The sequence below is a fragment of the Felis catus genome, chromosome F2 (assembly GCF_018350175.1).
Source record: "Felis catus isolate Fca126 chromosome F2, F.catus_Fca126_mat1.0, whole genome shotgun sequence".
Lineage (NCBI taxonomy): Eukaryota > Metazoa > Chordata > Mammalia > Carnivora > Felidae > Felis > Felis catus.
Genome location: NC_058385.1, coordinates 36006333 through 36018863, shown reverse-complemented (window position 1 = coordinate 36018863; position 12531 = coordinate 36006333). Strand labels below are relative to the sequence as shown.

Below are 12531 nucleotides of genomic sequence, written 5' to 3'. Positions count from 1 at the left end.
TCTAGCATTAATAGCTGTTTGTTTGTTTGTTTGTTTGTTTTACTGGACTCTTGCTTTAGCATATACATGTTAATTATAGAAATATTTTTAAACTATAAAGGGGTAAGCAAATTTAAGTATCATAAGAATTATAAGAGCTCGGGGTGCCTGGCTGGCTCAGTTGGAAGAGCATGCTACTCTAGATCCTGAGGTCATGAGTTGCAGCCCCACGTTGGTTGTAGAGATTACTAAAAAAAATAATAATAAATGAACTTTAAAAAAATTATAAGAACTCTACTTGCTTTGAAAACAGAACTATCCAGATACAATTATACAAAAGCTTTCCTGGGACTTGCATTTCAAGAATACCTAAGATTCAACCCAATCGGTATTTATGAAAGAATGTTTAAGATCCTTTAGTGAGAAAGAGTCACACAAACAGAAATAAGATCTCAGCGTCTGCTAGAACATGCGAACAAGTTTAGAGCAATGACCCAATTCACCTTGTGATGATGCCCAATATGACAGATAAAAACACAGTGCTATGAGAGTAGAGGTGGTGATTAATACTGACTGAGAGGATCAAGAGAGGCTTCATGGAGTAGATGACATCTGAGCTGGAATTGAAACTATTTAAACACCCTAAGAAGATAAAAGGTACACAGAAAGGAGCATGAGCAAAGATGTGAAGGTATGATATGTTTGGATTTCAAGTATTCTGAGAACCAAGGAGGCTAGCTTTCACTTGTAAAGCAATTACCACCAGTAGTCAAAACCTTTTAGAGGCAGAACGCACTATTATAAATCATACTGAAGTGCTGCTCCACAGTTGCAGATTTGTTTCTTAATGCTTGACACATGTTCGGTACATTTTGCACTTGTAAACATTATGCAATGTCCAACACTGCTTATAGAGTGTCTTGATTAAGATCTAGAGGAGAAGTGTGAATGAAGTCCACTGTCTGATTTATGCCTCAGACATTTAAATTTTCCAACCAAAAAATACTATTCCAACCGTGTAAATAGTTCTAGGATCCAAAAATATCAGATGAAAGTAGCTAGAGTATCACAGGGATTTTAGAAGAGTGTCTCTCACAGCTATGGGAGCAAAGTGGGACCTAATTACGTTATATCTTTAGGACATTTTGGATCATTTGACGTCCATCTTAAACCAACAGACTCTTCCCAAGGTTCCCACCTCCCATCAATTCCGAACAGAGAATTTATGAAGGAGGCCAACTGCTCATCCCTTCTAGAGCCATCCCTGCTTCCTGGCAGCCTTTGTTTTCTTACCACACCTCCAGGATTCTTCAAGCAGCTTCATATCTGTTCAGAATCTAGGTCTGCTTAGACTCAGGCTCTGCTTCTGTGCTATTCTGAAAGTCAAAGGAGAGATTTCCCAATTAAACCAGAACATGTGCAGCTTTGCTTGCAAATGTGTCACATTAGCTTGGCTTCAAGTATAAGTCAGAAAACCTGTAGTCAACCTCCTACTTACATCTGTGAATAAGCACATAAGCAACGGCAGGGTTGTTCAGGCTAAACAGATGGATGGTCCTGTCAGGAACAGATTGCAGTAGAGCTAGGATGTAGGCTGGAATGCCACCCCCTCTGAACTGAGAAACGGATTCAGTAGCAGGAAAGACGTCCTTTTTAATGTATTCTTTTTTAATTCTCCACATTTAACTGTTTCTAAGGAAAGGTTAAATCCTTTTGTCCTCCATAATTTTTTTGTTCATTTTATTTATTTATTTCATGCTGCTGGATTCAGATTATATTACATCCATTTAAATCAATAATCACCATTATTCATGCCCACAGCTGTACATTCAACAAACATCAACTTAGTTCATTAGCAGAAAGATTGTGATATGAAGTATACACAATATATTTTACACTGAACCAAATGAATGAAGCTATATTCTGATACTTTCATAAATAATTAAAAAATGATTTTTACTTAAAATATATTTATATATCTAAAATATCTAAATGTGAACTAACATACCGTTCTTTTATGTGATCATATATATAACATTTTCAAATAAATGAATATACTCTTACTAATAAATATAAAATAATTCTAGATGGCACATGAAATTAATGTTAATGTATTTCAAAGATATTTTGTTCCTGAAAATAAAATCTCTATGGTAGTTTATTTTAATAAGATTCTCTGTTCTACTTGCGGTAAAGAAAATTTATTTTAAATGAAAACTGTGTTCCATAACTCCATCTCTAACAGCTGTATTTATCAAATGAGTCGATATGAAGGAAAAGTTTCAAACTGTGAATAAAAACCCGATTGCATTATTTGTTCTTGGGTAGGCAAGTGTTAAACTATCTTACACACCCTCAAAAGCCCAAGATGATCTCCGATTCTACATGTAATATAGAACATATCATTTGAGGAATGAGAAGTTCTCAGGGAATTATTAAATTTTATTTTATAGTGAATAAAAGGATTCAATTGGCAAAGGCTACTCAACTGTATACTTTCCCTATTTTCTTTTGAATATTAAAATCCTTCTTAAAATTGTGTTAAGAAAAAAAAAAAAGAATATATTTAGAAGTCCAGCATCATTGTGGGGACAACACAATACAGTTGTATTGATCTAAAGGTTTCCTGTAGTGATTAAACTGCATTTTTAAGGAAAGAGGTGTTAGTTTTCACACACACATTAGTTGAATAAAACAATTATATAGATTCTTTGGATTGTGATTTCAAATGTGGCACATTTATAATAACCTCTCAAGCTAAAGAGATTACCCTTTACACTCTTCTCAGTTAAAATATTTGGCTATTACTTTTTTAAATGTTTATTTATTTATTTTGAGAAAGAGAAGGGGGAGGGGCAGTGAGAGAAGGAGAGAGAGAATCCCAAGCAGGCTCCATACTGAGTGTGGACCTTGACCCGGGGCTCAATCCCATGACCCGGGGATCATGAGCTGAGACGATACCAAGAGTTGGATGCTTCACTGAGCCACCCAGGCACCCTGAAATATTTTCCTATTATTATGGCCAATGGAGAATGGAAGTAGAGAAGGGGTTATTAAATGAATTATTTGCATTCATTCAATTAACAAGTTTTTGTTAAGTAATATCCTACCAAAAGTGTTTATTAAGCAATGATATGTGCCAAGAATTCCCAAGACTCATTGTCTATTCACAGGGAGCTCACAGTCTAATGGTAGATGTTGATGTACAAATAAAAATAATAATGACATATAATAAGTGCTGGAGGTAGGGAAATTTCCAAGCAAAGTATTAAAGATGTGGCCTGGTTTCTTCTTAATGCTTAAATAAAATGAGAAAGGATAAAGATATACTGAAGCAATAACTATCAAATAAAAACAAGACTTAATGATTTAGGAAATTTTTAGCCTATCCAGAATGAAGGTGGCTTTAAAATTAAGAGATTCACTACCCAGAAAGTATGCCTTAAAGAAAAATTTGAGAGTTTGTCTATATAATCTTTTGTAGTACCTCAGAAAGATCAAAAGAATGGAGTATTCAATAACACAAAAGATTCTTTGTACAGATTGAGGGTGTGACTCAGATTTCCTCAATTAAACAAGAGAGTATCTAGAAAGCTGAAAGGTACAGTCTCTCGGCAATCTTAGAAAAAGCCAAAGATCTGTGGACTAGCCTCTTGGCTAACAGAATAAATACATGTGATATACACAGGAAGCCCACAACTTGTTGAGAATGTTACATTAGCAGAAGCACTGTCTGACTGAGATAGTATTTAAAGACAAGAATGTCAGAACCCCAGAATTCTGCACACAAGAGACAGGCTGACAAGTAATTAGGTAAAACTACAAGGTACCTCTCATGATAAAAGAAGGATGGCTCAGAGGGTGTTTCTGTGAACCCAGCAGAGTCAGCAGCCATAGATAGTTATTCCCAGGCCTCAATACCCAATGGAGTTTGCTTGAATGTATCTGGGAATTGTTTAGGACCAGAACTCCTTTATTTGTTCCATTTTCTCCCTTTTAGAGCCAGGATGTCTAGAAAAGTTATTCTATGCCTATCTTCTCATTTGAGAATAGATAATTTATCTAGTTTCATAGGTGCAGAGGTGGAGCTTATGTCCCAATTATAATAAGATTATAAACAGTGCCTTACCTATTCCTAATTTATGTGATATAGAAGATGAGCTTTGGAACTTTTGAGCTGATAAGATTTAGATGAGATTTTGCACCTTGAGTTGATGATATAATGGGTTGAGACATTAGGTGACTTTTGAATGAGAAATATATTTGGGATAGTTGCAAAGTTTTGGGGATCATAATTCTGATGGCAGGCAGAATTATGGCTTCCCAAAGATGTCCTTGTTCTAATTGCTGGCATTTGTGAATATGTTACCTTACATAGGAAAAGAGATCTTGCAAGTGTGATTAAGGGTAGGACCTTAAGATCGCGAGATTTTCCTTGATTGTCAAGGGTAACCCAATCTAACCATGCATCTTTCAACAGAAAGACCCTTTCTGGGCTGAGTTAGAAGATGATAATATGAAAAGGATTCAAAGCCCCATTGCTGTATCAGAGATGTAGGGGTTGTATGCATAGACCAGAAAGAGGTCTCTGGGAGCTACAAGCCCCTCTCAGATGACTTCCAACAAGAAAATGGAGCTCACTTCCACAATTGCATGGAAATTAATTCTACCAACAACTCAAATGAGCAAGAAAGCAAATCTTCTCTAGAGTATCGAGAAAGAAATACAGCCACCAAACCTTGTTGGTAGCTCACTGAAACCAGTGTCAGATTTCTGACCTACCAAATTTTTGGATGATAAATTTGTGTTACTTAACCCATTAACTTTGTGGTAAATTATTATGGCAGTAACAGAAAACTAATGAAACAAATGAAAGTTAAACATAGTCTTAAGGGGAATAAGTAAAAATCTACCATGAAGGAGTAAGATAAAGCAACTTAAAAGGCATGGTTTTTCATGTGGAATTGCAGGTATTGCAATCAGATAGAAACATGGGAGACAGATGCTGGTATAGGTGTAATAAGTAAAATAACTTTCAGGTAATACTTTCCTAATGCCTCAAAAAACAGTACTAGGTAGAGATATTTGCTGTTGTTGTTTGTTTTATGTGGAAAGTAGAATAGTATAATACTTAAGAAATATATAAAGGTATTAGAAGCATTGAAAGTCATTGGTATATCCAGGTTAGTATATATAAAGTATATCTTTATACTTAGTATATCTAAAGTAGGTTGGGTAGATGAATTTTTATCACAAAGAATATATTTGGGAATGATCAGCACATGTATTTACATGATATCATGAATGCCAATAAACTTACCCAATGACACTGTTCAAGAAGAGAATTCGGGATGGAAACAAAGAAATATTATGTCTTTGTTTTTAATGTTTATTTTTGAGAGAGAGAGAGAAAGCAAATGAGCAGGGGAGGGCAGAACAAGAGAGGAGAAGGCAAAGGATCTGAAGCTGGCCCTGTGCTGACAGCAGAGAGCCCTACGTGGGACTCAAACACATGAACGTGAGGTCATGACCTAAGCCAAACTCAGACGCTTAACCAACTGAGCTAACCAGGAGCCCCAAGAAATATTATGTCTTAAGAGTAGACCAAGGGAGAAAAGCTAGTGATATAATCTAATGAGCTGTTTCAAATTTATTTTTATGTTGACAAAATAAATAAAATAATTAAAAAAGAATTTAAAGAACACAGATTTCTCAACTGGCAAATTCAGAAAAGATGTCAAACATACAAAAGCTAAAAAGCAACCAATGTCTTTAGCAATTAGAAAATATCAATCTTAGTAAAAGCCGTTCTCATAAAGTGGTAAAGTCAGAAGCCAAATTCTGCATGTATTAAAAGGTTTATAAGAGGCAATGAAGTGTAAAGAGAGTAGTCTACAATTTCAAGATGTTTGGCTAAGAAGGCAAGAAGAGAACAGAGTCTGTTGGTGATGTGGGATGGAGTGGGAGTTTTTTCTGTATAATTTAATATGCATATTGATAGAAAAGAAAAAGATAGCAGGGAGGGAGATTTTGAATGACCCGAGAGGGAAATTGAAAAAATTAAGATCTTGAGGAAGTGAATAGGTTCAAGGGGACAGGGTGAAACATTCTTGGTTAAGAAAGAAGATTGTCACTTCCTAGGAGATTAGAGATAAAGTATGAGTGATGAAAAAAATTATTAGAGGGAGGAAAAGTCAAGAGCATTCATACCTGAGAACTTTTGCAATATTTGTGGAATGCATGTGTTTATCTGCTGGGAAGGGAATTCAGATAGGGTAAGGACTATTGAGGAACAGAATAGTTTTAATACTCTCTGAAAGAAATGAGAGTGTCACTGCCCAGGAATAACGTAGAGGCCCAAGAACCAAGCAGTGATTTAATCATGTTAACGAGAGTGAAGGTGAAGTTAAGACCACAACATCTCCAACATTCGTGAAGACAGAGAAGACGACAGGAAGCAAATACAGATGGAAAAAAGGATTAAAAATAGCACATTTGGAAAACTGTCACTGTTATTATAAAACAGGTAGAGAATCCTAAGAATATATGGACTATCACAGGAATTATACAGCAATACCAATCTGGTTCAACTTCCACTTCTAAATTTTGGAAGTCTCAATGATTGTGGTACTCGGAATTAACAATGTTATGTTGGGTATACCACGGTTTTAGAGCTATATTTCCCAGAACCCAATTATATTTGTATAATTATTAAATAAGGTTGCTCACTAAATAAGCAAATGTAGGAATGAATATAGTTAATATGTTCCAGTTTCCTTATCTGTAAAATATCCATTAAATAGGTATATGATAATTTATACTTCATGAACAAGATTTTTTGTATTTACTGATGAAGTACATAGAACAGAATTTAGAGCAGTGCCCAGAACATATACTACTTGCCTAATAAATTTCACCTATAATCAATGCCGCTGTTAGTCTTGTCAGTAGCAGAGCGTTAATGTTTTGTCAAACATTAAATGAAAGGTTTTATTGCCAAACGAGGGATTATAGTAGTAGCAGAACTGGCTTTCAAAACTGAAAGTGGGATATGGGAAGAGAAGCAAGACTCCTTTAAGTCTACGAATGATGGGGCTGGGGACGTTTCCATTTATTTCCTATTTGGGTAATCCTGTTTGCATAAATTCAGCCACTGTCCCTTGAAATAATCTTTGGCTAATTTCCTCAATCACCTACTAAAACCCCTGAATCTGCTTCACTGTGTTTACTCCTGAAGGACTAGGTGCAGACATGCAAGCTTTGTTTTGGTTACAGTGGTCTATTATATATTACATTAGGATAGTTGACGTTACCTTATTAGGTGATATATTTCCTCTCACAGATTCTGACAGAAAGACTTTCCTGTAGAAGAAGTCGAAAAGGGTATTGCAAGCAAATGTTCCCTTGATGAGATCCCATAGAGGGTGTAGAACAATTTGAGGAACACTCAAAATGTCAAAAAAATATGTAGAACCTATTCAGAGTCATGGGGATTTGGGATGAAAATTACATACAGAAATTCTACTGATGAACAGGATTGAAAGCATATCAATTGGAAATCCTTTGAAAAGAAATGAAGGATAAGAGACATAGAACTTTCAAGAAAGGGACTTAGATGGCATTAATTATGAAAACTGTCAATCCAATATGTGATCCTGAACACAAACATTTGTAACAACTGCAGCTGCCCAATGGCTGATCCAGCAATCTATCTATTCAATGACCACTATATGTCAGTCACTTTAAAGTGCATTTGACATAAAGACCAAATGCCTGCTCCAAAAAGTTTGCATTCACTTTGATCTTATCATCAGAAGAATCTCCCAGAGGTTGGAATAAGTCATCTTATGGGCAGCAAACTGAGCAGGGAAATATTTAACTCTATTCAACTCTAGAAATGCGTTTGCTAAATTGGAGACAATGAAAGGAGACACATGGATTCTAATTTCCTCAAGGACTTTAACGTTTAATTCAAAGGAAAGGTATTGCAGAGCTATGAACTTCTTGGGAAAAGAGCATGTACCTCACACTAGCTGGGACAGAAAAGGGTGTTAACAAAATTTATTGAGTAAAACTATGGTATTTTAAGAGAAAGAGCAAACGAAAACTGTTCTATTTTCTTTCCTAGGATGAACTGTATTACGATTTGGTTCTTCCTCTTCCCTAAAATTTTGGGTCATATCCATGTTACATTAAAAATACTCATGATATTGGGGCACCTGGGTGGCTCAGTTGCTTAAGCATACAACTTGATTTTGGCTCAGGTCATGATCTCACAGTTGTGAGATCAAGCCCCCATGTTGCGCTCCATGTTGACCCTGGAGCCTGCTTGGGATTCTTTCTCTCTCTCTCTCTCTCTCTCTCTCTCTCTCTCTCTCTCTCCCTCCCTCCCTCCCTCCCTCCCTCCCTCCCTCTCTCTCCCCCCCCTCTCCCTCTCTCTCTGCCCCACCCCCACTCATTCCCTCTCTCTCTCTCTCTCTGTCTCTGTCTCTCAAAATAAAGAAACATTTAAAAAATACTCATAATATTTTTCATTCTATAGTTAGTATTGAAAATTTTCAAATAGCATTTTTCTAGGACTTTTCTTATAACTTTAAATGTGGTGTTTTATAATGTGATATTCATAATATGTACATATTTATAAAGAAAGATAAACGTTAATTACCATTGCATTTTTTTTCTTCTCAATTTTGAGATGTTACGGGTCAATGGTTAAGTTTTCTGTTGTTTTGTTTTGATTATTCCCCTTCCTATATGGAAACCATTTTAAGGAAGAAAAAATACAAGTCACCTCAGGAATTTTAAAGTGTGATACTTTTGTTTCCCCATGATAAAAGTTGGGGCTAAAATGTTCATCTTATGTAGCAGAAAAAGAATGCCAAACTGAAGATTAAAGATATACTGATATCTAAAGAGTCAGGGATACATTATAGCTTTTCTCTGTTCATAAATGCATTTAATTCTTTTTAATAGAATTTTGTTCTCTAAACTTGAGTCCTACAACAAATCCTTGGGGGGAAATTACCAATAAATAAACTCACAAGAGCATAAGAAAACATGAGGTCAAGACATGATGTAATCTCAAAAATGAATCTAATATGTTTTGCTATTGTATCATCCTGATAGCTAAGTAGCCCATTTAAATACACAAATCTTAATAATATGTACTATTTTTCATAAATCAGCACAAATTAAAATTTGCAATAATATTTTGTTTAATTCTAATTCTTTTACTTCTAGATAGAAGTATAGGGAAAAAGGAGTAAAGATTTATAAATTGAGTTTATCTGCTATTCTAACAAAATTATCAATATTTTCCTCATACTATCTCTATAGACTTCTGTGGAAAAAAGCTTCCACAGAAGAATGGAAATACCAGCTTTTACCTCTGGCTATCTTCATAGCATTCTGGAAAAAACAGGCTGTGGGTTATTTCAGTAATCCTATTTTTCAGGTAATTTATGTACAGAAAAATAATGCTATCTTTCTTCCAAAAAGTTCAAAAAATATACTGTACTTTTTTAAAACCACTTACCAAATACTTTCCTTTTAGGCTTTTCTACGTTTAACATATTTTTTTCTTGATTTTTAGCATTTTCCAAGCTTCATTATTTGAAATGAAATAAATCAAGATGAAACTAGGAACTTCATTAAGTCATACATATTTTAGGACTCTAAGGGGAAAAAAAAATCAAGCACTGAAGATCTAATATCTGAGACAAAACAACTACCAAATAGCCACATCTCAGACTCTGAAGAAATTAAGCACAGGAAACATGAGAAAATTAGGAAGAATTGATGAATCTATTATAATTTGAACTAGAAAGAATGGCACACCCATTCCCTGGTTTTGAAGGGAATTCTTAAAACTTTGAAACAACAGAAAACTTATCATTTTCCTGATCTTCCTGCTAGACAATATGACTGTGATATTAATTTTACAGACAATAGCCTCCTCATTGCTCTTGATTTTTTTCACAGGTCCCCTGGGAATGTCAGTGAGGTCTGCATGTGGTGTAACTAATTCTCATCAAGAAAATGACACTCATCTTGTTATATTATTTGCCTTTTTGCAAAGCCATAATATTTTTCTATTATTATAATGAGCTGTAGTAAGTTGACAAACTAATCATAGTAAAATGTCAGCTTTTGGATAAAAACTTGTATATATCCCAATGATATGCATGTCGCATAAAACCTCAGTGTCTTACACTAATAGTGTGCCAGATGGTGCCATCTTGCTGTTAGGAAACCATGGATCTAGTGTTATATTTCAAATTAGAATGAGTTGATCTTATTATAGACTGTGAAACAGCACTAAAGTTCAGAGCTGCTACTGCAATTTAGTTCACTTATGATATAAAATCCAAAAATTTATAAGGGATGTTTCAGAAAACTTCTGAGGCTGAAGTGGGATACTTTTACTACCTCTATGTTGTTAGAAAGTGTTTCAAACTTCATTCAGCCAGGACAAGGAAGGGTAGAGCCAGAAGTCTAGAGCCATAGATATAACCACCTAGGCACAAAAGTTTCAGAGGTAAGCTAAGAAAAATGGAGCATGAATGAATGTGTGGCAAGTCCTTAGTAGGATTTTGTAGGCCTCTAGGGGATGGAAATGGCCAATGAAGAATACATTGAAATAATAATATGAAGAATTGGAAATAGCCAATGAAGAATACATTGAAATAACACACAGAAAGAAAAGAAAGAAAAGAAAAGAAAAGAAAAGAAAAGAAAAGAAAAGAAAAGAAAAGACAAGACAAGACAAGAAAAGAAGGAAGGAAAAAAATGTGTAGTAGGTTTGATTCTTGAAAGAAGTGGACCAGGCTCCTTCAAGCATTATGATACAAGGGTATTCCAAAATGAAAACCAACTGCACACTCCTGAGACCTATATTCAGGAAGGAAGGAGAGACATGGAGTCTGTATTCAATGTCCTGGCATTTTAATGCATTCTCCCAAGGAAAAGGGGCAGGTGGCTCTCAGAAGCTAACACAGCTTTGTAGAATACAGAGAAGGTACAAACATAGAATATTCTCCTTTCAGAGGAAAGAAAAGAAATGGAACTTGCTCCCAGTGTCCCACATTTCTGTGCACTGCTCTAAAGAAACAGGGCGGGAGGTTGAAGACAGGCTCTATGGCTCCGCAAGACTGGGAAAAAGCATAGAACCTTAAAACTTCTCTCTCATGAAGGAGGTAGAGTGTGCACGTCCACAGAAAACATTTGAGAGGTCCCAGAATGTCTAGCTGCATTGTTGGGAAGGTCTTTCCCTGCCAAAACCAGTTCACTAAGACTTGAAGAGGTGGTGACTTCTTGAAATGTGCCAACCATGCTAAACCATGAGGATCATGAAGAATCCAAGAAATATGATCCTACCCCAAAAGTGAAATAAATATTTAGCACACCACCCTAATGAAATTGACATCTATGAATTGTCTGACAAAGAATTCAAAACAATCATCTAGAAAAACTCACTAAGCTAAAAGAGAACATTATAAGAGGTAGACAACTCAACAAAATCGAGAAAGGATACATAAGCAAATGAGAGAATCAACAGAAAGAATTCATGAAGAATCAAACAAAGATTCTGGAGAAGAGTACAATAACTAAAAAATTCAATAGAGTGCTTCCACAATAGACTTGGTCAAGCAAAAAAGAGACTCCGTGAACTCAAGCAAAATGAAAAAAAGTGAAGCAAGCTTACAGGACTTACAGGGTACAAATAAGTGAAAAAACAAAGGTACAAGCAAAAAGCAAAAAATAGTCAAGTGGAATTACATCCAAATAAATATATAGGGGAAAGAAAGGAAAAACAAGATAAAAACAGAGAGGGAGGCAAACTATAAGAGACTCTTAAATACAGAGAACAAACGAGGGTTGCTGGAGAGGTACTGGGTGGGTGTTGGGCTCAATGGGTGATGGGCATTAAACAGGGCACTTGTTGGGATGAGCACTGAGTGTTATATGTAAGTGACGAATCACTAAATTCTATTCCTGAAACCATCACTACACTATATGTTAACTAACTTGGATTTAAATTTTAAAAAAATTTTAAAAATATTGTTTAAAAGCTTCTGCACAGCAAAATAAACAATCAACAGATTAAAAAGGAAACCTACGGAATGAAAGAAAATATTTGCAAACCATGTATCTTTTGGGGATCATTTTCCAAAATATATAAGGAACTCCTACAACTCAATAGTAAAAACCAACAGATAACCTGATTAAAAAATGGATGTACATCTGTCCAAACTAATTGTACACATTATATATGTGCAGTTCTCTGCATAAATATACATCAACGATAGTGTTAAAAATGTTTAAAAAATGAAAACCGAGGGACTTTGCAACTCACTTGCAATAAAATCCAAAGTGCATAACAGCTCACTAGCCTCGACCTGTCTGTCTCCTCCTTTTTCTGGCCACATCACTACCACCACCCTTGTAAATATCACCCATGTAGGCACACAGCCTTTATGATCTTATACAAATCTCCCATATGTGTTCATTATGGCTGCTGTGACAAATTACCACAAGCCTGATGGCTGAAAA

General features: G+C 35.3%; 1 long non-coding RNA gene across 2 annotated transcripts in view; it reads right to left on the bottom strand.

The window, feature by feature from the left end:
* LOC123383155 overlaps positions 1-12531 on the bottom strand; it is a 122277-nt gene that overhangs the window by 77340 nt on the left and 32406 nt on the right. For both annotated transcript variants that reach the window (XR_006592596.1, XR_006592597.1), the window contains exon 3: positions 1273-1355. This is a non-coding gene — a long non-coding RNA (uncharacterized LOC123383155). The remainder of the gene's footprint in view (positions 1-1272; positions 1356-12531) is intronic.